At 48.1% G+C, this 26,819-nt stretch overlaps 1 protein-coding gene across 2 annotated transcripts in view; it reads left to right on the top strand.

Annotated features, from left to right (window-relative positions):
• Positions 1 to 26,819, top strand: part of PKNOX2 (PBX/knotted 1 homeobox 2) — a 282,247-nt gene that overhangs the window by 24,298 nt on the left and 231,130 nt on the right. The window lies entirely within an intron of this gene.

The following is a 26,819-nucleotide window of genomic DNA, read 5'->3' as shown; positions in this document are numbered from 1 at the left end:
TGGGGGTCAAGTGGGCCACCACTGCCCCAGGAGTACCTCCCAGGCCTCCCTGTGGTGGGGACTGAGGGGGTTCCGAGAGGACTTTTCCTGGTGACTTCTCAGGCTAATGACTCAGTGCATGAAGCGAACCGACTACTTCCATTCCCGACTACAACATAACTCTCTTACCCACCATCCCCGCCTTTCCTGAGCCAAGAGAGCAGACATTATAGGCCCACACCTGGGCCTCTCAGGGCCCATGAAGCTGGCCCCATAGCAGAGTGGTGTGGATGGTGGAGAGAACAGCAGTTTGACCCGGGAGTCAGAGGATGGTGGATTCTGCTCTAGACTCGGCCACCAACTGGACTGTGTGCCCTTTAACAAGTGGCTGGCCTCTGGGTGTCATTTCCCCACTTATCCAATGGGGAGCTTGAACTTGCTCCCCGAGGCTCCCCTTCAGCCCAAAGTTCCAGGACTCTCTGTTGCCTCCTGGCTGGACTGCTTCATGACGAGGCAATCCATGAAACCACTGCTTCTGCCACCAAGCAAGCATCGGGACACCGCACAGCCACAGAGGCACCCACTGGGAGGGCTTGGCCCCTGGGTTGCCCTGGAGTTGTAGGGTCTCAAGACAGTAGGGGGGGTTGGCTTTGACCTTCCTGACGGCCTTCCTGGGGGCAGGTGGATGTGTCCTAGCAATAGTGTTTGCCTCCACGAAGGCAGCATTGTGAGTCTGAAGACTTACTAACCTCTTCGTCATCTTTTTTTTTTTCAAAAAAGTTATTTTTTTAATATAATTTATTGTCAGATTGGCTTCCATATAACGCCCAGTGCTCATCCCAACAAGTGCCCTTCTCACTGCCCATCACCCACTTTCGCCTCTCCCCTACCCCCATCCACCCTCAGTTTGTTCTCTGTATTTAAAAGTCTCTTATGGTTTGCGTCCCTCCCTCTCTGTTTGTAACTTTTTTTCCCCCTTCCTTTCCCCCATGGAAGTTTCTCAAGATCCACATATGAGTGAAAACATATGGTATCTGTCTCACTCTGACTGATTTATTTCACTTAGCATAATACCCTCCAGTTCCATCCATGTTGCTGCAAATGGCAGGATTTCATTCTTTCTCATTGCCAAGTAGTATTCCATTGTATATATAAACCACATCTTCTTTATCCATTCATCCGATGATGGACATTTAGGCTCTTTCTGTAATTTACTAGCCTCTTCATCAAAAGCGACATTTACTGCTTTTGTTGAGACATTGCGGTGTTGAGAGAAGGCACATGAGCTTTGGCATCAGATTCTGGGTTCTGATCCTGGTTCTACTGCTACTGAGCTGTGTGTCCTTGGGCACATCACTTAAGCTCTTTGAGCCTCAGTTTTCTTGGAGATATAGTTAGGATAATAATGGTACAGAGCACATAGGAGTGTTATGCAAACTCTAGAACGGAATATCTAAGAGTGCTAGGCACATGGTAAGCTCATGGTGCATATTAATTTTCTTTCCTAATAAAGCCCATCCTCGGACACTCTCTCATTTAATCCTCTCCACTTTCTGAAGCGGGTGAAATGGGTATTGTTATGTCATTTTATAAATGAGAGAGGATGGTACTCAGAAAGTGGCTGCAGGGGCAAGTCTGGGACCGGACGGTGGATGTCTCCGCTTGTTCACATTCGATAGGGTAGCCCAGCTCTACCTTTTACAACAACAGCCCTTTCTTTAGTCTTTTGGAGACAAAGCAAGCACCTTGCTGAGCTCTCAGCACTGCTTGGCCCTGAGCTCTACCTATTCTTCTCCTGAGAATCTCTTTAAAGGAACCAGCAGAACCCATCTTCTCTGTCACCCATACCTTTGCTTGGCAAACTGGAGACAGCCACCAGCTGTTATGGAAACCAACACCTAGAAGAAGATCTGTATTTCTCCTTCCACAAGCCTTCAGTGACAGGTGGGGCTGGGCTGGCCAGGCCGTAAGCCACCCCACACCACCCACCCCACCCACGATGGGAGGAGGCTGGGGCGAGGCGAATGGAGGCTCACACCCATGGGCCTCTGACTTGTGATCCTGACAGACACCAAAGGACATTGAGCCCGTCCGTGGTAGGCCTGCTAACTCTGATTAGATGTGGGGTGGGCACAGTCTCCCTGATTCCAGGGTAGCACAGTGGGTCTGCGGTAGAACGGAGGGGAGTGAGCCCCACCCCCAGAGGTTCCTCTGTCTTCCCTCTGGGAGCCCGCTGGCACTGAGTACTACTGTATCCCCAGATCTGTGTTAAGCCTTGGGAGTACAGGGTTGTTCCTGCTGTTTCTCAGGTGAGACTGTGCTTGTGTGGACTGTGAGCTCTAGTTCTAGGTCAGAGGCAGAGAGAAGCCTAGAGAGGCCCCTGTGTGTGCCCAGGGCCCCGTGGTGACAGGTGCTTGTTCTCACTCCTGAGCTCTCCCTGGTGATTCATCTGTCCATCAACAGGCATGGCTTGAGCCCACTATTTCATGAATGCCCAGTAGTGTCCTGCATTGGACCCAAGGCCTTTTTCTCTAGGAGTTATATGATCTTCTTTTCTTTTTAAAAAAATTTTTTTAACATTTATTCATTTTTGAGAGAGAGAGAGACAGAGAGAGACAGAGCATGAGTGGGGAAGGGGCAGAGAGAGAGGGAGACACAGAATCAGAAGCAGGCTCCAGACTCTGAGCTGTCAGCACAGAGCCCGACATGGGGCTCAAACTCACAGACCGCGAGATCATGACCTGAGCCAAAGTTGGACTCCCAACCAACTGGGCCACCCAGGTGCCCCGAGGAGCTATATGATCTTACTGCAGAGCCCAGACAAATGCATGTCAAACTGAAGACAAGCTGTGTGACTTCTGACATGTCTCTTAACTTCTTTGGCTCTTAGCATCCTCATTTTACACAATGAGAAAGTTAGATGAAATTGTCTTTGAGGCCTCTTCTGGACCTACTATTCTATGACCCTATGGGCTATAAATGCTACAATGTGTGGTCCGGACTTCTGAGCACCACATGCCTGGAGGAGGTGATGGGACACCAAGGGACATTTAGCCCATTATTGGTAGGACCTTTCTAACTCTGATTAGGTGAGGGGGATGGAAAGATATAGATAGAACCACAGTTGAGCCTCACCTATTTGGATGCAGGGGTTGGGAGAGCTTCTGCTGGTGGTCTGTCCGAGTTCTCAAGTCTCCAGGGGGACCACAGGGACAGAAATCAAGCAGGGGAGCCCAGTGATACGGGAGCTCAAATCTGCTGCTCTCCTGAGGCCTGTACAAGTGGTGGTCTTGTCCCACTGCCATGATGGGAGCCCCTTTCTCAGCTCTGGGAGGAGAGAGCCAGACTCACAGGGGGGCAGTAGTCCCCTGAGGCACTCCTCACTTGTGTTTGATCTGGAGGAAAGCCAAGGAGCTTGATGGGATTCCCCCAGCCTTCCCTGGAGGCTGTTCCGAGGGAAAGTGACTTGTTCCTTACACTGGCATACGCTCTCATTGGGAAGACACCCCAATTCATTAGAGCCTCTTAGTGGCAATGAGATGGGGACTGCTACCTCCTGCTGACTTCCAGATTGCTAGGAAGGCCCCTTTCCAAGCCGGACATCTGGTCTCCTGGAATACTTTTCAAAGTCTATTCCATTGGCTTTGGAAGGGGAAATGGAAGGAGAACTTCATTCCCAGGTTGTGCTCGATGGAGTGCTGTTGGCTGCTGGCACAGGAGAAGGGAACTTCCCTGGCATGCTTCTTGCACAGAGTCGTGGTGCCTTATCCCTGTGTGAGCACAGTGGAACTGGACTCTTCTGGGGAGGAAGGAGATGGGCTGCCACAGCTAGCTTGTAGATCAAGGGAAGAGAAGGATTTGTCCCGATCCCTGTGATTTCTGGGTAGCTGTGCAAGACCACACACTGGGGGCTCCTTCACTATGTACTGGGAGCTCTCACCTCTTTATTTTATCTAGACGTCACAAGGGACCTGAGAAAGAAAGTGAGGCTCAGAGCAGATAAGAGAGAGAATTCACTCAGCATCACAGAGCTGGTTCTGGGTCATTCTGGATCCGCAGGTCTAGAATTCTAGCCCAGCATGCTGCCTACTCTAGGAAGTTGCATGTTTCAGGGGAAGTGGCTGGATTCCTTGCGGCTTTCCTTCTCCATCTCCCTCCCACCTCAGCCCCCCTGCTCCAGTGCACGCATAGCTCAGCATGAGATCTAGGGCTCCAGCCTGGACGGGTCATGGGCAGTGCGACTGTAGTGTGGCAAGAAGGATGACTGAGTCAGGACAGTGCAGGACAAGCCAAAGGCTGGGTCTAAGCCTTGACTCAGCCATGGTTACTGTGTGACCTTAAAAGCTGGCCCCATTTTCCTCATCAGTAAAGTGGTGGTGATAATGCATCCTGTCAGGGCTGGGGACCAAATGAGTTAATGCATGTGGATGTGTTATGCACGTTATATAAACATAAATGAAAGCACCCACACTGTGCCTCACATATGATATGTGGGGGAGAAAAGTGGTTGGCAAAGATTTTGTATTTCTTATTAAAGTGGAGCATTCACTCAAACACACAGCTCCTCTCACACAGAGTGATAACAACTGTGCTTAAGTAACGAAAAGCTGGCAGGATGGCCTTCCATGACCACCCCGTGGCTAGGGGATGAATGGTTCCCTCTGGGTGGCTTTCCAGGCTCTGGCAGAGAGTTGCCAGACCTGAGTTCGTGCCTACTGTGTGTCGTGGGTTCTTCTCACTTATGCCTTCCCATCTAACCCAGTGCAGCAGCCGTCTAGTGCCTGGTGTGTGTGTGTGTGTGTGTGTGTGTGTGTTGGGGGGGGGGGGGTTGACCTCTGCCAGGTCCCATCAGCCACCAGGTCTTCATCTGATAGATTTTTGTTGAGCACCTTCTGTGTGTCAGACCCCACAGAGGTCCTGTGGATACGACTGTGAACCAGATGGATGGCTTCCCACCAGTAGAGTTCACAGTCCCTGGGGGGATGGGCATTCAAGTTCTGTAGGTAATTACCGAAACTGTTAATAAAAACCATAGAGGGATGCTGGGGTGGGCTCAGTCAGTTAAGTGTCTGACTTTGGCTCAGGTCATGATCTCATGGTTCATGGGTTCGAGCCCCACATCAGGCTCCATGTTGACAGTGTGAAGCATACTTAGGATTCTCTCTCCACCCCCCCTCTCTGCCCCTCCCCTGCTTGTGCTTTCGCTCTCTCTCAAAATAAATAAACTTAAAAAAAAATTTTAAAAGCCGTAGAGAAGTCCAGGAAGCCACAAGAACATAAATAGGGAGTGTAACTTACTGTCAGGGTCTTGGAGGGCATTCTTGTGTTTTGTCCCTCACATGAGGCCCTTTCTAGGTGAAGAGATGGCCAACCTCTCCATCCCTGGGAACTCATTTTCCATCCCTAGCAAGGGCAGAACAAGGCGAGAGGAAGACAATGGGCACCAGAAAAGTCCTGCCAGGGAGTTTTGCTCCCATCTGAGTTTCCTGTCCAGCTGCTTCCCAGAGCAGAGCTGATGTGATTCTCACAGCACTCTTCCCCAGCCCCAACCCACCATCATGCTCCTTAAGGGCATAGCATGCAGGAGAAGCCTTTAGAAAAAGCAGACATACCTTCCCTATTCTTCCTGAAGCCCTAGTATCTGGGAATACCTGTTGATGTTCATGTTGATGTCTTACCTGAATCTGATTTCTGGAAAGTCCTCATGCGTAGCATCTGTGAGCTGGGGAGGAAAGGCTTACCCTTCTTTGTCAGCACTAGCTGGGGAGATTGTATTTATTGGAAGATCTGGTCCCCTTCCTCTACATGGGTTGGAGTCAACTTCTTAACATTGCTTTTTTGGTGCATTAGTAAAAAGTCATGCCATCCTTTCAGAAATGCTGGGGACAACTGGCGACAATTTTGCAGTCTTATATTTTGGGTGGAGGGGGTGGGGAGTGAGGAGAGGGAGGAGGGGGTGGCCAGAGAGATGAATGGACTCAAGTTACTAGGGCTGTAAATCCAGTTGCATAAATATGAAGAGGAAAAATGCATTCCAGGGAATAGCTGATGGTTCGGAGTGGATCCTTGGGCAAGGTTTAGTCATCCCCGGGGGCTGCCAAAGGGTATCTGCTCCAGGGTTGGACAGGTAGGGGTTAAAGCCCAGCTTTTGCTATTTGCTGGATGTGTGATCTTGGGCAATTTTCTAACCTCTTTGAGCCTTAGTTTCTCCCCTTTTGTGAAATGGGGATGACAATGGCTCTTTGCAGGGGATTAACTGAGATAACACAGCAAAGAGCCTGTCTAGCCCCTGGCCTCTAGAAGGTGCTCAGTACATGTGAGTTCCTTTCCTGTCACTTCCTTCTCTCTCCCTCAGTGCTGGACATTGAGGAGACCAAAGTACCCTTTTAGGAAACAGGAGGAAGTGGGGTACAGGAAGACCATGGGCCTCTCTGGGGAGCACAGCTAGAATGGCCATCTGAGGACACCACAGGCTGGAAACATCGATATCAGAGCCTGGCGAGATGTCCCTGAAGGCCGGGGAAGCACGTTCTAGGTCTTCCGGAAGAACCCAGATAGCATAGGTGACCTCAAGGAGGGCTGTGAAGCAGAAGGTCTTTGAAACAGGGAACTGGAGGGATGGACGAAGTAAAGAAGGGAGGGAGGAACTAAACATTTATGAAATGTCTGCTATGTGCTTGGTGTTGAGCTGACTAGCACCCATTGTTTAATTTTTACAGAATTAGAAGCATAGAATCTTAAGTCATGAAACCTCCGAACTGGAAAGGGCATCTACTCTGCCTCTGTATTTTATACACAGAAAATTGAAACTCAGAGAGGGGCAGAAACTTGCCTGAGGTCACATAGAAAATCAGTGGCAGAGCTGCCTTTGAAACTGCCCAGGCCAGGACAGTTGGAGCAGAGCAGAAAGAGCACAGATCTTGGAATCAGAAAGACTAGGCTTGACTACAGACACCTTTACAGAAGCTTATTTCCTGAGCCTCAGTTCTCTTAGCCGTCAGATAGAATAGTAATCCTCAACCCTAGTGGTGGCCATGACAGTGAGGTGAGCTATAGCCAATGTAAAGGGCCCTGTGTAGTATCAGGGGCTCTGCTGGCTCAGATCCTTTCTCTTCCAGCCTGGGCCCCTTTCCCAATAGCTTATTGTTCTGGCCACACCCAGAGGGCCCTCTAAAGAGCCCTGAGCTTGTCCCACTTTGTGCCCCCAGGGGGTTCAATAAACAGAAGGCCTGGGACATCAGTTATTCTTCAAGTGTTTATTGGGTACCTCGAGTGTGTACCAGGCACTGTTTTGGTTCCTGGAATAGAAAACTGAGCAAAAACAGACTTAGCCTCTATCCTGATAGAGTTTACAATTAGATGGAGTTAAGCAGTCTTAAAAAAAAAAATCATACAAATAAACATGAGAATACAAGTGTAATTAGAGCTTTGAGGGGAAGAACATGAAACCCTGAGAGCATTTAACAGGAAGAGTTTATTTAGAGAGAGTAGGAAAGTGTCTATCTGAGAAGTGATGTTTGAGCTGAGGCCTGAAGGGACAGTAGGACATCAGTGAAGAAAGATGTAAGGGAAGAGTGTCCCAGGGTGGTGGTGGGGTAACAGTAGGTGTAAAGGCCCTGGGGAGAGAAGAAGAGATTGAGAGATGGTAAGGGGGCTGGGGCAGAGGGACAGGGTCAGGTGTGATCACAGAACAACACCTTGGGAGGGTTGGGAAGGGATGCAAGGAGTCTAACTCTGGAGCAGGTTGCAGCTTCAGGAGAGGTGGGAGAACCCAGTCTGAGATTCTGGAATGGGGACCAGGTTTAAGTTTGGCCATAGGCCTGGAGAGAGAAACATATCTCCAGGCCTCAGTTTTTCTGTCCCAAATGAAAGTAATAAAAATAAAACCATGGATAAGGTACTTGGCCTTCATCATGCAAATGTCAAATTCATTTATGTTAAAGGTTCAATGATTTGGATTCATAGTTGAATAAAAGCCAAAGTCCTTACCGTGGCTGAATCTCCACCTCCCCAATTCAACTCCTGTCACTGTCTTCCCCACTCATCTACTCTAGCCACACTGACCCCAGACTTCCCTGTGGTGACCAGAACAAGTCAGGCAGGCTTCTACCTCAGGACATTTACACTTGTTCCCACTGCCTGGAACACTCTTTCCCCACATATCTGCCTGACTTGCTCCCTTGGTTTTTCACTCTGATATCTGGTTTCCACTCTGATATCATCGTCTCAGTGAGGCCCTTCCTGAGAACCCTATATAAAATGAAATAAATCCCTTCTCTCCTATCCCTGGCTCTCCCTACCCTCTTATTTTTCTCCATTATTGATCAGATTTTGTCTCTTTTTTTTTTCACTCTCCTAATCCAGGGGAGTTGTTTCATATAATGAGAGCCCAGTCGGTATTTGGGGAAGGAATGATTGAATGAGGAAAACTAGTTGCTTGTGAAATGAATTGGTAGGTTCATACAAGGGTGCTTTTTCCCTTCCTCTGAAATGGAGACATGGGGTGTCAGAATTGGAAGGAACTAAGTAACTGGTCTTTGAACAACCGTCTCATTTAACAACTGAGGAAACAAGCCCAGAGAGGTTAAGGGGCTTATGAAAGGTCACACAGTACAGAGCTAGGATGGGAACTTAGGTCTCTGGGATTCACTCTAGAATCTCTACAAAAGTTTGGTTTTTCTTCATGACAAGGCTCATGGGGGAGGAGGGGTTTGCTCTGTGGATCCCTAACTTCTAGGGGGTGTCATGTCCAGAGGGCTCTGGCTTCCTTGAATTCTCTTCCTGGGGTCTCATTCCAAGATCTCTGTTGCTTCTGCTCATCTCACCATGAGGCACTTTGGGGCCATCCTGGGGGTATTTGTAAGGACGGCCACTGGCCACTGACAGGCAGACATATTTCTCTTCCCAGCTCTAGGAAGTAAAAGGAAGGAGCTGTCAGTCTCTGTAAAGGTCAATCCACAGAAAATGATTTTATAGGTCTTATTTGGTGGGAATCTGCCTAACATGGAGAATAATGCAAAGAAGTATCAGTTTCTGGTCCTGCATTCCAGGAACTTCTAGTCTAGCAAGGGTGACAATACTTTATTAACATTGATATTATTATTAAAATAATAATAAGGCAAACACTTATTGAACACTGACTATGTACTAGGCATTGTTATAAGCACCTGATGCCTTGTAACTAATTTAATTCTCACAAAGACTCTTTGAACTGGATGCCCTACATCTTTCACATTTTAGTAATCTGAGGCACAGAGAGGTTAAGTCACCTGTTTCAAGTTACCCAGCTAATATGTGGGAGAGCCAGGATTTGAACCCAGGCAGCCTCCCACCAGTGTTCCTCTTCTTATTCATTAAGTTAAATAATAGATAGTACAAGGTAAGAATGCAAGACACATCATGAAGAGGTGGGTGTGGGGTCAGGGGAGGAGGCTTCGCCGCAGGCTGAAGTAGTCCTTAATTACTATGGCTTCCTGGAGGAGATGCTGCCTGAATTAGAAGAGGTGTATTTGGGTAGCTGGAGAAGGGCTTTGCCCTTTGGGTTTCCACTTTCATGTGGAAGAGAACAATGGTTAGGAGTGTCCGGTGAAGGTCTTGTTGCGGGGTGAGTCCCCTTCTCCCTTGGCACGTGCATATATACACTTGGAGAGGACAGACGTGAGTGAGGTTCTCTACCAGCTGCCCAGTGAGGGCTGGGAGGAGGCCTGGCACAGCCTGACCTCTCTCCCCATGGGAACCGTTCCCCATGGGCTTGTGTTGTGGGGATTCTTCCTAGATTCCTGGTAAGGAGGGTCCTGAGCAAGACTCTCAGGATCCAGGCTTCTGAAATGTTTGGGGGACCCCTGAGAAGATCATCTAAATGGCCTCCAAAATGGTGGCTGTTCTATCTATAAAATGGGCCAGCAATCCCCTCGTATGGGGTTGTTGTGAGCATTTGACGAAGGCAATGCCTCAGAAGAATCTGGCCCAATTGGCTTCAGTTACCAAGTACCTGATCTCTTCTATCCACTCCCGTCAAGCCCCAGCTCAGCCCAGACTGGCTTCTCTTGGCCTTAGCCTGGGATGCAGAGAGGAAAGGAGGTTCCTCTGTATGCAGAGGGATGCAGAGAGGAAAGGAGGTTCCTCTGTATGACCTGGCCTTTTGGGGCTGCAGAGAGGAAAGGAGGTTCCTGTGTATGACCTGGCCTTTTGGGGCTGCACTGGAGAACAGGCCTAAAGCTGTTCTCCTACTCAGAGTAGGAGTCATTGATAATTTCTCTCAATTACGTTTGCATCCTGAAAATGTACTTGCCTTCTTTGGAACCACAAAGCACAAGGAAGCCTCAGTTATAGGATGATCAACCATCTCAGTTTGCCCAGGACTGTTTCAGCTTTAGTGTAAAAGTCTCATGTCCAGGGGAACCCCAGTCCTGGGCAACCCGGGGAAAGTGGTCCCCCTCTGAGTCAGTTGGGAGGGAGAGGATGGGTACAGCTGAGGCTCCCGTACCCACTAAAGGCTGCCCCACTGCACCCTCCATTTAGTTTCTGAATCTCCCAGTGGCAGACAGAAATCAATGGATGGCTTCAGACAGACCAGAATTCAAATCCCACATCTGCTGTGTATCAGCTTGACTTTGGCCAAGTCGCAGGGTCCTCCTTGGTAAGAATGGGGACTGTAATAATTACCTTATGGTGCTGTGTTGGGATTCACATGGCCTAATGCACGGAGCAGCTGACATGTGATAGGTGTTCCGTATAACAGGCTAAACTATCTGAGCCGTTACTTTTATTCCCAGTCTTGGGGATGGGATAATAAGAAGTAACTGCTTCCTTTCACTAAGAGAGCCTGGGCCAGGGTAAGGCCTCCCCAGCTTTGCCAAGTCATCTGCACCTGGCCTGCTCCATGGCAGTGTTCTGTCCTGGCCGCAGGCCCTGAGAGGGGCCTGTACAGGACCCTTGGGGGGTGTTGTGGGGAGACAGATGGAGACAGGTGACCTGCTGTTGTCCCTGTTCTTGAGCCTGGGCTGATGGCCTGAGTCCAGGGCACTTTTGATGTGTCTCTTCCTCTTTCCCTGACTCATCTGACTTTCTGGAAAATAAGAAGGCCCACTCAAATCAATAAAACTTGCAGGAGGACGTTGGGGAGCCTCTAGTCTAATTTGGTCTCTTCTCGGATGAAGGCGTAGAGGCCGGGGTAGTCATAACTCATCTGAGATTTGACCGATGGTTACCCAGAGGGCTCCTGGCTGAATAGGCTGGGGAATCCTTGAAGCTCGAAGGGACGTGGTACATGAAGGCAGCAGGCAATACGTTGGTTTTCTGACAGTGGATTGTCTGCTTTGTGGATTACTGGTGACACAGCTGGCCAGCCACCCTCTGCCATTGCAGCCTACTCCTGGGCCTCCTTTGTCTTAATGGAGGGAGAGCTGTTCTTATGGGGCATTGACTCTTTTTTTTTTTTAATTAGTTTTTTTTTTTTAAATTGACTCTTTGTAATGGTCAAGTGCAACTAAGAGGATAGACACCATTTCCAAAGACATTCCAAAGTTCACAAAAAGGTGTTTCCTTCAGATTAACTATTTTCCTGATTAGCCACAGTAGCTGACCTTAATGGGCAGGGGGCATCAGCAGATTTCATTCATTCAATGAATGGAGTGTTCATTAAGTGCCAGTATGGGCAGGGAATAGTTTCATCCAGAGCAGAGTGTATGAATGGGCTATTACTTTGAGCTGAATGTGTTCTGTTTCCTGTGGGGTTTTCCTCTGTTGCCTGTGGACCCTCCATTTGCCTCAAATATATTTTCAATTTATTTAGTACTCACTGTGTGCCAGCCTCCATGGAGGAAGACAAAAGATGGTAAGATTTGGTCTCTCCATGAAGGAGCTTACAGTTTGAGTGAGGGAAATAAGCGTGAAAACATGGAAAATTAGATTATTTTGGAGGAGTGACATAGCAGTGCACAAGAGTGGTTCACGGCAACGGTTGTTACAGGTCAGGAGGATTCATTACCAGATGAGAGATACTATTAAGAGTGAGGTTCTCAGAGGAAGGAGAGATCAAGTGGGCTGTGGGGATTGGAAGACACCTCATGGAAGAGGTGGGTGTGTCAAACCCTTGACACTTACTACCTAATGGCAGGCTTGGAGTGTGGGTATGTATGACTGTCCCCATTTTATGGCAAAGGCCCAAGCCACACAGATGATTGAGTTTGGATCAGAACTCATGTCCATCCGCATCTAAACTTTTTCCATTAGAAATCCTGTCTCCCATGAGCCAGGCCTCGTAGGATTGAATTGAGCAGAGAGAGGGCAGCCATAAGCAAGGGTGTGTGTGTGTAGGAAGACAAAAAGCAAAGACCCCAGGGCACAGATCCAGCCAGCACGGAGGGAGGAAAGGCTCCCGGTGGAGTAGAAACCTGGGCCTCTGGAACTTCGCATGTGCTGACTGCTCTTCCCTGCTTTCTCCTCAGAACCTCTCCTCCCCACACTCAGGAGCAACTGGTTGCTTTCACTGGCCTTGAGTTGGAGGCTGCGTAGGCTGGCATCTTCCAAGGAGTCTTTCTAAATCCCTAGTCATCATAGTCATGATAACAACACCATCTCGCACCCGTATGATGCTTTTCCTTCTACACAGTACCCCCACTTGAAACCTGAAACAAACCACAAAGAAAGACATCCTAATGGTTGAGCACAGGCCAGGGCTCCCGGCCAATTCTGCTTAGACTTCAGAAGACAGGCCAAGTACAAGTTCCTCAGGCAGTTTACTCACTGTGAATCTTTGTGTGTGCACAGTACCTGACACATAATAGGTGCTCAATAAATGTTTGTAAAGTGGTTGCGCTTTAGGGGAGTCCCCCACTCCATTTGTGGGTACCTGATTCCAGCACCCCTGCAGAAAGCAAGCAGCAGCCCTGGTCCTTCCCTCCTGGAGATTGTTCAGTGTCCTCTGTGCCCAGCAGCCTCATACCTTGGTCTGAGTAGACTCTGTGGCCAAGCCTTTGTGCATTTATAACTACTGAGTTCAAGGTTGAAAGAGATCTGGGTTTTTTCCTTTGGTTAGGCTCTTTGGCTTCAATTTAATTTTCTATGAGAAATTAAACATATCATGTATGTGATAAAATTTGCCATTTTAACCATTTTAAGTATACAATTCAGTGACATTAATTACACACACACACACACACACACACACATATATATATATATATAATTATATAAGATACATAAGAATCGCATTCCTTTTCATGGCTGAATAATAGTCCATTGTATATGTATACCACATTCTGTTTATCTGTTCCTCTGTTGATGGACACTTGGGTTATTTGGGGGAAAGAATAGTCTCTTTAACAGCTATTGGGAATAATACTGCCATAAATACTGGCACAAGTATCTGTTTGAGTCCCTATTTGCAGTTTTTTTGGTTATATATCTAAGAGTAGAATTGCTGGGTCATATGGTAATTCAATGTTTAGCTTTCTGAGGAATTATCAAACTGTTTTCCACAATAGCCACACCATTTTAAGTTCCAACCAACAAAGCACACAGGTTCCAATTTCTCCACATCCTTGCTAGCGTGTACCATTTTCTGTTTTGGTTTTTGTTTGCTTGTGGCCAATCCAGTAGGTAGAAAGTGGTCTCTCAGTGTGGTTTTGATTTGCCTTTCCCGAATGACTAATGATACAACGTTTCATGTGCCTATTGGCCGTTTGTATATTTCCTTAGAGAAGTGTCTATTCAAGTGCTCTGCTCATTTTTAAATGGATTTGTCTTTCTGTTGTTGAGTTTTAGGAGTTCTTTACATATCCTGCATATTACACCCTTATCAGACACGTGATTTGCAAATATATTCTACCATTTTGTAGGTGGTCTTTTCATTTTGTTGATGATGTTCTTTTATGGATGAAATTTTGAAGCATTTAATTAATACCAATTTATGTGTTTTTCTTTTGTGACTTACAGTTTTCATGACATATCTAAGAATCATTGCCATATCCAAGGTTTTATCCCTGTGTTTTTTTTAAAGCTTTATGGTTTTAGCTATTATATTTAGGTTGTTGATACTTTTGAATTAACTTTTGTATGTGGTGTGAATCAAGGGTCAAACTTCATTCTTTTGCCTATGGAAATCTAGTTCTCCCAGCACCCTTTGTTAAAGAGACTATTCTTTCCCCCATTGAACGGACTTGGCCCCCTGTTAAAATTAACCATACATGTACAGGGTTATTTCTGGACTCTTGATTCTGTATCATTGGTCTATATGATAGTCCTTATACCAGTAGCACATTGTTTTGATTCCTATAGACTTGTGGTAAATTTTGAACTTTGGAGGTATGAGATTTCCAATTGTGCTTCTTTTTTTTAAGGATTGTTTTTGGATATTCAGGGCCTTTTGCAATTCCATATGAATTTGAGGAAAAGGCTGTTGGAATTTTCATAGGATTAGCTTTGGGTGGCATAGGCCTCTTAATAATGTTAAGTCTTTCTATCCATGAACATGGAAACTCTTTCCATTTTTTTAGGTCGTCTTTAATTTCTTTCAGCAACATTTTTCAGTTTTCAGTCTACGAGTCTTTCACCTTTTTGATTATATATATTCCTAGCATTTTTTCTTTTAGATGCTATTTCTTTTTTTTAAGTTTGTTTATTTATTTTTGAGAGAGAGAGAGAGAGAGAGAGAGAGGGAGCATGAGCAGGAGAGGGGCAGAGAGAGAGGGAGAGAGAATAAATCCCAAGCAGGTTCCACACTGTCAGCACAGAGCCCCACTCTGGGCTCAACCTCATGAACTGTGAGATCATCACTTGAGCCGAAATCAAGAGTAGGATACCTAACCGACTGAGCCACTCAGATGCTATTTCTTCATGTCCTTTTCAGGTTGTTTATTGCTGCTGTATAGAAACACAACTGATTTTTGCATGTGACCATGTCCCCCCCACCCAACTTTGCTGAACTTGTTTATTAGTTCTAGTAGCTTTCTTGTAAATTCTTTGGGATTTTCTATATATAGGATCATGTCATTTACAATTAGAAATTGTTTTACTTCTTCCTTCTAATGTGGATACTTTCTATTTATTTTTCTTGGGTAATTTCTTTGACTAGAACTTCCAGTCAATGCTGAATAGCAGTGGTAAAAGTGGGCATCATGTCTTATTCCTGACCTTAGGGAGAAAGCTTTAAGCCTTTCATCATTGTGCGTGATGTTAGCTATCTGATGCCCTTTTGAAGATGGCCACTCCTAGGGCCCTGGGTTGGGTGAGGATGGGGGCAACCATCTGCTTTATTACCCAACAAATAGATTTCTCCTGAAGGAGAATGTCTTAGTCTGCTTGGGCTGCTGTAACAAATTACTATGGAGTAGGTAGCCTATAAACAACATAAACTTATTTCTCACAGCTCTGGAGATGGGGAACTCCAAGATCAAGGTGCAGGCAAATTCAGTGTTGTTGAGGGACCACATCCTGGTTTACAGACAGTCAACTTCCTGCTAGAATCTCACACGGCAGAAGGGGCAAGGGAGCTCTCTGGTCTCTTTTATGATGGCACTAATCCCATTCGTGAGGGCTACACCTTCATGACCTAATCTCCTCCCAAAGGCCCGGCCTCCTGATACCATCACATTGGGGATTAGGGTTTCAACATGTGGATTTTGGGGACACTCAGTCTATAACAGAGCATCATATTTGGGGTCATGCTGAGAGAAAATACCCGCTAATTACAAAATATCAACTTCATGTCAGCATTAGCCACACTGTTAAAATGTCAGCCGATCTAAAACCCAAATATTTGTTAAGTTCCTACTAGGTGGCACACACTTTTATTACTTCATTTAATCTTGCAACAGCCTTTTGGAGACAGGCTCTCTATTATTACCACTCCCATTTTAGAGGTAAGAAAATGAATGATAAAGGGGCGAGGTGGTTCACACAGCTGGTAGGTGTTCCCAGGACGTGTGGTAGAGTGGTAAGTTTCCTGATTTGTAGATTGGCTTCTTGTTTTCTGTCCAGTAATTCTCAAGGGGAGACAGTGAGCACTACTCTTTCTTTGTGTGGTGTATCAGAACCTCCCTGTGGGTTGCAGGGCTGGGGAAGGCTTTCTCAAAGATACCGCCACCCCTCAGCCTATTCTGATAACTTATTCAGCGGTGCCCTGCCCCCAGTAGGGACCCACTGCCACAAGGATCCCCTGTGACGGTCAGGACCTTGCCGCAACCCACAGGTGTGTGCAGTGGACAAAAGGTTGAGAGCTGCTGCAAACCACAGCATCTTCTTTCCTCTGTGATGTTGGTGCTGCTAAATCAGCGAGAGAGACTTGTGGAGTTGCTGCCCTGAGAAGGTTCCAGGAGGGATGTCTCTCTGAGGATTGGTAGCAAATTCTCTGTAGCTCAAGGAGAAACGCTGGGCCAGGCAACCTTGCCTTACCCCAAAGCCCTGTGCTGTTAACAGCAGTAATCGACACTCTCGGGGAGATTAGCTTTATCAAGTAACTGCAGCCCCAGGTACCTGGATAATTCATAGCCGATGTTTAGTTTCTGCCTCAAATTTCTGGGTCAATGGAGCTCTGTAAGATCCTATTCTGGACAGTGTTACAGGACCTAACCAGTGGGTCTGTAGGTCTGCCGCAGAAGTGCAGGCATGAGCCACGGAACAGAGTCCTGATTACAGGGAACTACGTCTGTAGGAAAGTTGTAGGTGTTCTGAGTCCTGGTGCTGGGCGCTAATCCTCAGCTTGGAATAAGACACAGCAGAAGTTGCTGTTGATGTTCTGACCAGGATTCCTGCCTACAAGAGTCCAAATCAGCCCAGGGTCGGGGAAGGCTGCATTTTTGCTCTCTTGACGTTTTAGCTTGAATTTCCTCTTTCTTCTGGCCTCATTTTCTGCATTTTAGCTGGGAAGAGGGGCGTAGTTGAATTGAATTGCCTGCTCCTTGTCTCCTGCTTGGAGGAGGATTTGCTGAGAGTCCCCTTCGAGGGCTGGCCACTTCAGTGCCCATTTATGTTTTCAGCACACATTAGAATCGTCAGTTCACAAGATATCCCTGGGCTGCAGATGGCCATGGGGACAAACCTCCCAAGAGGTGGGTCTATCGAAACTCTAAAAACATACATGGCGACAAACAAAACCAGAGGAGAAGGGGTAGCCCTGCCTCTTCTTACCCCAACAATCAGCCCTCTTTGAATGAAATTCAGCGGGTCTTTACTGTCTCAGTTCAGTCTAGCAAACGTCTATGTGATGATTCAGGTAAGACGCAGCTCTTGTCTGTGAAGAATTCAAACTCGGCCCATCCCTCAGTTGCAAGGAACTCCTTTCATCCCTGATTTCTCTATGGCTCTATGCCCCTTCCTTCCACCATCCTCCCCCCTCCCCCTGTCATCACTCCTATTTTTTCCTGTCCCGCAGGCTTGAAACCTTGGTGTCCACCTCACCTTTCCTGTCCTCCCTTCTCTGCTCTGGAGAGAAACTATACTTCCCAGTTTGCCCAGGACAGTCCTGGTTTAAATCTGCTGTCCCCATGCAATTGTAATGACTCCTTTTCCCTCTCAAAAGTGTCCAAGTTTGGGCAGTAAATGAGTGATCCATCAGTCTATAACCTTTCAGAGACCAATCCTTCTCCATACCTGGCATGTCGCTGCCTGGTCACTGCCACCACCCCGGTCTGGACACTGACACCTCCTGCCTGGATTACTGCAACTGCCTTCTCCCCGGCTTCCTTACTTCCCATGCCTCACACTTGCCACCCATTCAGCAAATCATTGCCTGATGAATTCGCTCGAAACACAGTACTGTGCTGCTCACTTCATTGGTTCCTTGCTGCCTACAGGATGCAACTCAAACATCTTAGTCTGGCGCTTGAAACCCTTTGCCGTCCAGCCTCTGCTTTTGTCTACACAAATCTCCAAATCCCGCACGCACGTGTGTCCTTCCAGCCCAGCTACAATTCCCGCCTCTTAAGCACAGCGTTCTGAGACCAGCCCACCGCTTAGCACCCTATTCTCCTCTGAACTCCTTGGCCTAGAGCAATTATTGCCTGCACAATCCATTTGGCGTCTAATCATGTACTGCCTCATGACTTTTCATGTATTGCTGTCTTGAGCTAGAGCTGAAGGTATTTGCTATAATTTCACTTTTTATTCTCATATGCCTCTCTCCTCAATGAAATTGTGGGTTCCCGAGGACAGGGGCTATGTCTATGCCTCATCCTTCTTTCTATTCCTTATGGCACCAAGTGCCTAGTGGGTGTAACATAAATACTTCTCAGAAAACCTCAACTGGTATTCATTTAGGAACACTAGGCCTGGAAAGACCCTCATAATCATGTAGTTCAAACTCTTACTTTATAGATGAACCAAAAAAATGAAGACAAGAGAGGTCAGAAACTTGCTCAGGGAGACCAGCTAATGCAAATGGCAGGGCTGGACCTCAAATGCAAATCTTATCAAGGAGGTCCAGAATACTTTCCCCATCACCAGGCTACCTACCTCCTGTGTGTTCCTTTTATTTTGTGAATGGATCACAACCATTGTCAAGTTCAAGTAGGGGTTTAGAAAGCAGAGGGAAAGAAGGCAAGCAAACCAGGATGGCCTGGCCTCAGCAAAGTCCCAGACATGGAAACTCTCCTGGCATCGTCTCGGAGAGGTGGGGGAGACAGCAGTTAGGCCAAGATAGTTCCTCTGTAACAGAGTCGTGCGGAGGGGTGGGTCAGGGAAGACCTCCAGTCCCGTGATTGGGGTTGTAAGATTTCTGTCACAGCCGAGCCACCTGCCCACACCTCAAATCAGTGTCTCATCTCTCTACCCACTGTCCAGAAGTTATGGTGTGTGCACGTGTGTGAGCGTGCATGTGTGTTTGTGTGTGTATGGCACGCAGGAGGTTTGGGGAGTGGGGAACAGCTCAGGGGGGCCAGAAGAAGACATGGGGAAGTGCCTGCTTGGTGACAGCTGGGTCACATTTGCTTTGGGTGGTAAAGAAACCTGACCTCAGTGGCTCTGAAAAGGGTATTGAAAAGTGCCACCGGTAATGCTGTTATATATAGCTTTCAACTTTAATAAGGTGTTGCAAAAACTATGAAAATACATATAACTAAAAACACATTTCACTGGAAGCTTGATCTTGAATCCCTTTCTACTGCTCCTGTGTGGTGCTTCATGCTGTCAACAGAGCTGTTAAAACACAATGGAAAGTGGGTAATTGTGCATTATATGGCTTTTGTTTTCCATTATGAAATATTGACATCCGGAAAGAAAGTGGGATTATTGAGGTGGAGGGCACTGGGGAAGAGATGTGAGACAGAAGGCCAGGGGATGAGGACGGTGGGTGGGAGAGGAGGAATCTGGCGCTTCTGTTCAGTGGGTCTCTCCGGGTCTTTTCTAGTCACACACCTGGGCAAAGCTCACGGGCATGAAGAGGTTCTGGTTGATAATCAGGGTTAGCAGAGGACTCTGGGGTCCTGACATGATGTGCAAGGCAAGAGCAGGGGCTACGACTGAAGAATGTGTCTGTAGGCAGTTTGGGGAGATAAGTCAGGAAGGAGGCGCTGGAATTGTTTCGCCGTGCCAGTGTCCGTGCCCGTGTGCTGCTGGAGATTTGTAAATGATGTCCTTTCACCTGATGCCAGAAGCCTGGCAGGGGCTGCGTATGGAGAAGGTGGAGACTTGTAAGGATGCCCTCGGCCTAGGGGACACTCGTTCCTCCCGCAAGTAACAATAGCCGTAAAAGAATAATATTGACTCTTTATTGAGTGCTGTGTGGCAGGTGCTCCACAGACATCTCTTTACTTGATTCTGACAACAGTCCCACTTTCTGGATGGAACTGAGGCCAGGTTGGAGAACTCTCTGCCGTCGCTCCCAATTGTCACGGCCTCCCGGTTTCCAAGGGCCACGGGGAGAGAAGGACACTGGGGAAGCACGGAGGAAGCCACAGCCAGCTGGTCTTGTTTGTTTGGGAGGAAGGAGTCAGCCCTGGCTGGCAGGGGAAGGAGCTGTGAGTGGTCAGTGGGTTGTGGGTTGTTCTGAGAGGCGAGCATTGCCCTGCGATACCTTGGTGGCAGCCCTGCCCCAGGGGAGCCTCAGTGGCACCGGGGTCATCTAGGACAGTCCGCTGTCTCCATACAGGTAACCCACTTGCTGCGGTGGGGCCTTCGGGGTAACTTCTCTGGGCATTGCGTCATCGCAGGGCCTGCCGTTGGGTTTGAGGGACGACCTGTCTCTCTAGATAGATTACATTTGGTTTGCTCAGAAGGCATTTATGGCTTTATAAAGCTCTTAAATTGGCTCTTTTCCCCCCTCAAAACATTTCTTCAAGCTTACAAGGCCAGTTTTAGAATAGCAATTACCAGCTCCAATATCCCCCAGCAAACTCACGCTGTGCTGTTGTATATAAACTGCTTGGGACATTTGTAATGCTGCCACACAGCGTATGTGCACCGCAGAAAGCCCCCGTCTATACCCGGGAATGCTGCGGAGGCCCTTCCTCAGCTCTAATTTATGGGTCACATAAAACTCTGTGAAGTTGCCCTGCATCTTTCTGAGGCAAAGTTGAGGTTTTTTACTGTTTCAAGCTGCTAATTTTTACCATTTAAGGCCAGCCTTCTGCCCGTGCCAGTGTGCATGTGTGCATACAAGTTGGCCACTTTAATTTATGTGCCTCTTTCTCTCCCTGTGATGCTCGTAACTTATAAATGTGTACGTAGTATACAGCCAGTTCTTCCTTCTTGTGAGAGGTTTGGCTGCTTTGTCCTGGGCTGTGATACCCCGGACACCCCTCCCCAAACGCCATTCAGTCCCAGGGGTTGCAGAGGGGTGGGGAAGCCTGGTGCAGAGACTGACACCGACCTGAGAACAGGAACTGGCAGGAATCTACCCAGCAAACCTGGCCCAGTGTCCTTGCCTGTGAGACAGGGGGCTTAATGAGGGCAGCACTGTGGGGTGTTAAGAGGAGGAAGTTCAGAGCATGGGATGAGGATTTAAGGCTGCAATAAAGAACATTCCTGATGTGCTACCTTGGGCAAACCTGTAACCTTTCTGAGCCTCAGTTTCCTCATTTGCAGGATGGGGGTAGGATTATAAATTTCTCACCAGGGTGTTGTGAGTATCAGGCATGCTAATGACCATGAGCCCTTCATAAGCAAAGGCAATAACTGAGTGCTGGTTGGTAGCTATTCCAAGCCCTAAACTGCTGGCAGGGCCCCCAGGGAGGAGGACAGCCAAGAGCAATGTGATGTCTCAGGGCTTTCCAAAGTCAAGTAGAAGTGCCTCTGGATGTGCCTCCCTGGGCTCCACTGAGCCCAGAGCGGAGGGCCGCTGGGTAATGCAGGGCAGGAGGTGGGAGCTCTGCACACTCACCTCCTTCTTTCCCTCCAGGGTCCTCTGACCCCTTGATAAGAGCACCTTGACCCCTTGGCCCCCCTCTTTCCCACCCCCAGGCTCCCACCCTTCACCTTTCTTGAGAGCAATAATCCTCCCCTGGTCTTTGTGGATGCTTCATATCAGGAGGCAACACGGGCAGGTTCTTCGAGCAGTCTCCTGAGAAGACTGTTATTCAATAGGTTGTAGGGATCTAGAGGCAGGGAGGTACCTGTCCTCACAGGAGGGTCCCTACTGTACAGCAGGGAAACTCGGCCCTCTTGTCCCCACCCCCCCCCCCCCCCACCCCTCTCACCCCTGCCCAGCAACCTCTCTGGGTTGGGATTATACTGGCTGATAGAATGGGGATGTTCAGCTCCTCCTCGGGGTTTTGGTGGGTGCCAAATCAGAGGACCCCCAAATCCCACTCTTCCTTCAATGTCCCCCGAGGCCTCATTCCTCCTCCTAAGTGCTTCTGCTACAATGCTCCCACTTGGATATTTTACTAATGAATGCAAACTCCGTGAGTTTAAAACAGGCTAATTCAACACATTTTTAGTGAAGGGAAAGATGCTGTCACCTACTGACCATCTCCTATATGCCAGGCAGTGGGCAAGGTGCTTTCTATGCCCCAGATCATTTATAAACTCTACTGGTAATAATAGCTAAAATACATTCAGCAAGCATTTACTACATGTTAGGCATTGTTCTGAGCTTTTCCTGTGAATTTAATCCCCAGCACTTATGTGAGATTGATACTATTGCTATCCTCTTTTATATTATAAACGACAAAACTGAAGCACAGAGAGGTTAAGGAACTTGCCCAAGGTCACACAGCCAGTAATTTGGGAAGATGGGATTAGCACCCAGAGAGTCTGGTTCTGAGCCTAAACTCTTAGCCACCACACAAGAAATATTGCTATATTGCTTCATCAAGAAAGATGCTTATTTTTACCCCCTCTCATAGGTGTAAAAATTGATTTTCAGAGAGTTTGGATAACTTCGTCATTAATACAGAACTAGGAAGAGGCAGAGCCAGAATTTGAACCTGGGTTGGTCTGGCTCCAAAGCCTATGGTCTTTCTGCTGTCCCCCTCCACCCTTACTGGTTTAAGGCACAGATTCAAGACACATGTCTTCCTACCCTCAAGTCATAATATTATAAGCACATGAACAATAGTGTAAGATTGACGTTTTTAAAGAAGGTGAGGACGGTTTGGAGCTGGGAGGGATGGGAAGCAGGAGGAAAGGGAAGGACTTTACAGAGGTGGCATGGTGATGGGAGAGTGGGTGAGGTCCAGGTTAGGGTAGAGGAAATAGAAAAGAGGATAGAAAAGAGAATGGGTTTAAGAGCTGTTCTGAAGGGCCGATGGAACCCAGTGATTGACCAGATATTGGAAGTCCACCTTAGGGTGAAATCTACAGCCTCAACACTCAGTGGATTGACGTACTATTCATAAAAATGAGAGCAATGTTCTTGTAAGACAGGAGTTCCATTTTTAATTTTTTTGTAAGTTTATTTATTTTGAGGAGGGGAGAGGCAGAGAGAGAGGGAGAGAGAGAATCCCAAGCAGACTCTGCACTTGTCAGCACAGAGCCCGACACAGGGCTCGAACCCACGAACTGTGAGATCACGATCTGAGCTGAAATCAAGAGTCAGATGCTCAACTGGCTGAGCCACCCATGTGCCCCAAGAGTCCCATTTTTAAAATGCACAGAGGCACACTTCATTGATGGTGTCCCAGACTAGAATCCCTAGGACATAAAGACTCCATGTTAAGAACCTTAGCTCGGTTTGGGCCTCATCCTGGCTGAGAGCATCCAGACTCTACCACCACTTGGATGGACCACTGGCTCTGGTTGGGAAGGTGGAGAACAGGCATTCGGAGTGCCTCAGTTCTATCTCAGGGTATTGGGTATTGGGCATGAGGATTCGTTCCACAATCCCTGGAGGGGGGTACTTTTCCCTTTCAAAGCAAGTACCTGGAAACAGTGCGGATGGGATTTCCTCCTCAGTCTCTGAGCCAACAGGAGGGAGGGCTTGCGTATGCCTGTGTATACCCTAAACTTGGCCTGGAGGTATGTTCCTTTCATTCATTCATTCGTTCTGCTGCCTGCTGAGTGTGCGTGCTGAGTGGACACCAGGGGCTGGGCTGGTTACCTCCTTGCTTCCTGAGGACAGTGGCTCAGAAGAGGGCCTGAAGTAGGGCCTGAGCTGAGAAGACCCTCTTCTGTCCCCACACAGCAGACCCCTGGGCTCTCCCCACACCCTCACCAAGTGTTGTGTACTGCCCTCACTGAGAAGCTCTAGTCTGTACTTTGCTAGCCAGGCCCTTAGGGGACAAGGGTAGAAGGGTGGCTGTCAGGGAGGGTGCTGGTGTTCAGAGGTGGAACAGGAAGAAGAAAGCCATGGGGCAGTGAAGTCAAACCTGGGTTTTGATGGCCCTGCTGTGATTTCTCCTGTGACTTTGGGCAAGCCATCTCTCCTCTCGGGGCCCGAATTCCTCCCTCAACAGAACAAAGGAGTTGGATCTGATCACGTCTATCCATGTTAATTTCCCATGACTCTAAGTGATGGTATAGAGCCATTGCTGATCACTGGGAAGGATACAAGATGGCCCTGTTCCCAAGCAGGGGCCCCTGTGCTGCAGTACTTAGAGAAAAGGCCCTTCTTTGTATTAGTGCTAAATAGACATGAAGAAGGTACTTCCCGGAAAACACAGGCCTTTGCCCTGTTGTATAAGAATATGGTAGCCACTGCTATGTGCTTGTTTAAATTTAAACTAAATAAAATGAGATCACATTAAAAACTCAGTCCCTCAGGCTCACTAGCCATGTGTCAAGTGTTCAGTAACCATATGTCCATCGCTGCAGAAGATTCTACTGGACAGCGCTATGGTGGAAGTTAGCCCCCGTCAGGCTCCCCATTTCTCTGGGGGAGATAGAGACCTTGCTTCATTGGGAAAGGCAGGTGTTTGGAGGAGTTCAGTAGTAACACCTGAGGAAACCTTGGTCTTTGTGTAATTCATCACATCTGAGATGGGAGGGGAATGAAATTTCTCGATTCACTATAGCCTCTTTGACCTTCAGAGTCATTTAGTTACTGCCCAGGCTCTGAGGGTAGGTGAACAGCAAACCCAGAGGTTGTTCCTGGTGCCCTGTGACTGCCTGCCTGGATCCTTCCTGCCTGCCCACCAGGTCCTGGAAGGCACCCAGATCCCTGAGTGGGGATCTCTCTTTCAGAACCACCATTTGACTGGGGCCCAAGAGCAAATTTCTTCTTCTCTACCTCTGCCTGAGGGAGAAGCCCCACTCTAGCCTTCCTTAGTCCTCAGCTTCCCTCAAGAGTCCAACAAGTCCTTAGGCTGGGGGAGTTCTCATGCTCAAGACTTCTTTCACACCCAGCACAGAGCCCAACACAGGGCTTGATCTCACGGCCCTGAGATCAAGACCTGAGCTGAGATCAAGAAGTGGGATGCTCAACCGACTGAGCCACCCAGGTGCCCATCATGCTAGGGACTTCTTCATAATAAATAACTCCACATCAGAGCCCCTTCCTGCCCAAAGCAGGAAAGAAAGACCCAGACCAAGGCTGTGATGGGGGCCACGGTCGGGGTGAACCAGGGAGTCACTGGGAGAGCGCACATCCCCAGGGGTTCTGAGGTGCCATACACTTGGAGTCCGTGGGAGAGCTAGGGGCGCCTGTGCACACAGAGCTGGAAAGGGGTGGCAATGATCTCAGGGTGGGTCATCCTCACCCCCACTGTGTGCTGCCCTGCACACAGACTCACTGCGGCCGTCTCCATGGGCCACACCACAGCCACGAAGTACAGATTGGAGGCCCTGGGAAACCTGGCTGTTCCCTCTCTACAAAGCACATCAGCAGCTTGTTCCTTGGCCTTGCAGGACCAATGGAGGGCCCTCCAGAAAAGCAGCTGGTTCTTTGTTTAGACCTCAGAGACAGGCCCTTGGGTGGAGAGAAGTTTGGGAAAGACTGAGCTTTCCTGCCTGTGTCTGCCAGCCCCATGGTCAGGCTTAGGTGCCCATCTTCTTGAAGCTGGCTGGCAGTGGCTCTCAAAGCTACTGGCCAGAAAAGAGATAAGCAGAGAGATGAGTTGTGTCAGGGGCCCAGAGTGGAGTCCCCATAAGGAAGAGGTCACCTGTGCCACCATAATTTCTATAGCAGTGCTCTCTTCAAAGAGGACCAAGAATTTGGTGTCTGGAGGCCTATTTGCTCCCATCAGCTTTTTTGCTAGACAGGCCAGAAAGGCAAAGGTGGGGGTGGGGAGCGTATGACACCACACACCATCAACCGGCCCTTTCGACCTTGGGTTCCCTCTTTGGCAGCACCCGAGGGGTAAGAAGGATGGGGAAGTGGCAGGGGAGAAGCCACGCTGATTCAAAGGGGCACAGGCACCCCAATGTTTATAGCAGTGCTATCAACAATAGCCAAATTATGGAAAGAGCCCAGATATCCATTAGGATGAATGGATAAAGAAAATGTGGTATATATATATACAATGGAATATTACTTGGCAATCAAAAGGACTGAAATCTTGCCATTTGCAACAACGTGGATGGAACTAGAGTGTATTATGCTAAGCGAAATAAGTCAGGCAGAGAAAGACAAATATATGATTTCACTCATCTGTGGAATTTAAGAAACACAACAGATGAACATAGGGGAAAGGAAGGAAAAAGAAGATAAAAACAGAGAGGGAGGCAAACCATAAGAGAGTCTTAAATATAGAGAACAAACTGTAGTTGCTGGAGGGGAGGTGGGTGGGGGATGGGCTAGATGGGGGATGGGCATTAAGGAGGGCACTTGTTGGGATGAGCACTGGGTGTTGATGTAAGTGATGAATGACTGGATTCTACTCCTGAAACCAATACTCCACTGTATGTTAACTTACTTGAATTTAAGTAAATAAATTTAAAATAAACAACAACAACAAACAACCTAACAACCTGCTTTTGGGCTCACCATCAATACACTCAGTCTTGCCAATAGTAGTCTGGTAATTTTAGTGCCCAGGTAAATTTTACTTGAGTACGGGTGAATTTGGGGTATGGGCTTCACTGTTGAGCAAATTCATCAGTGAAGGTCCATTTATCTCATCTCTTCTTCCTTTGAGTTTCTTTGATCTGTAATGGGCCGGCTGTCAGATGACCTTTAGTGCTAACTGTGTAGATCTGATTTCTGGGCTCCTCAGACTCACCCCCCCCCCCATTTTCCCCCCTCCTCCCCTGCGCTTTTCTGTTGTCCTCGAGGACTCAGTGTCTCTTTCTCCTCCTCCTCCCTCCCTCTTCTTTCCTTTCTTTCTCCTTCTCACTGGTGGTTGTCAAAGTCCCCATCCCCACCCCATGCCCTGGGCCATCTCTCAGCTGCCCAGCCTAGCCCTGCTGGCCTTCATGACTCACCCATGCATTTCCAAGCAACCTCCCAGGCTTCCAGTCCACTCTACAGAAGCTGACCGGCCTCCGGGGGAATGCAGGCTGCTCCCACCTTTGTCCTGATACTCCCT

This window comes from Panthera uncia, chromosome D1 (assembly GCF_023721935.1).
Source record: "Panthera uncia isolate 11264 chromosome D1, Puncia_PCG_1.0, whole genome shotgun sequence".
Taxonomy (NCBI): domain Eukaryota; kingdom Metazoa; phylum Chordata; class Mammalia; order Carnivora; family Felidae; genus Panthera; species Panthera uncia.
This window is presented reverse-complemented; position numbering and strand designations above follow the sequence as displayed.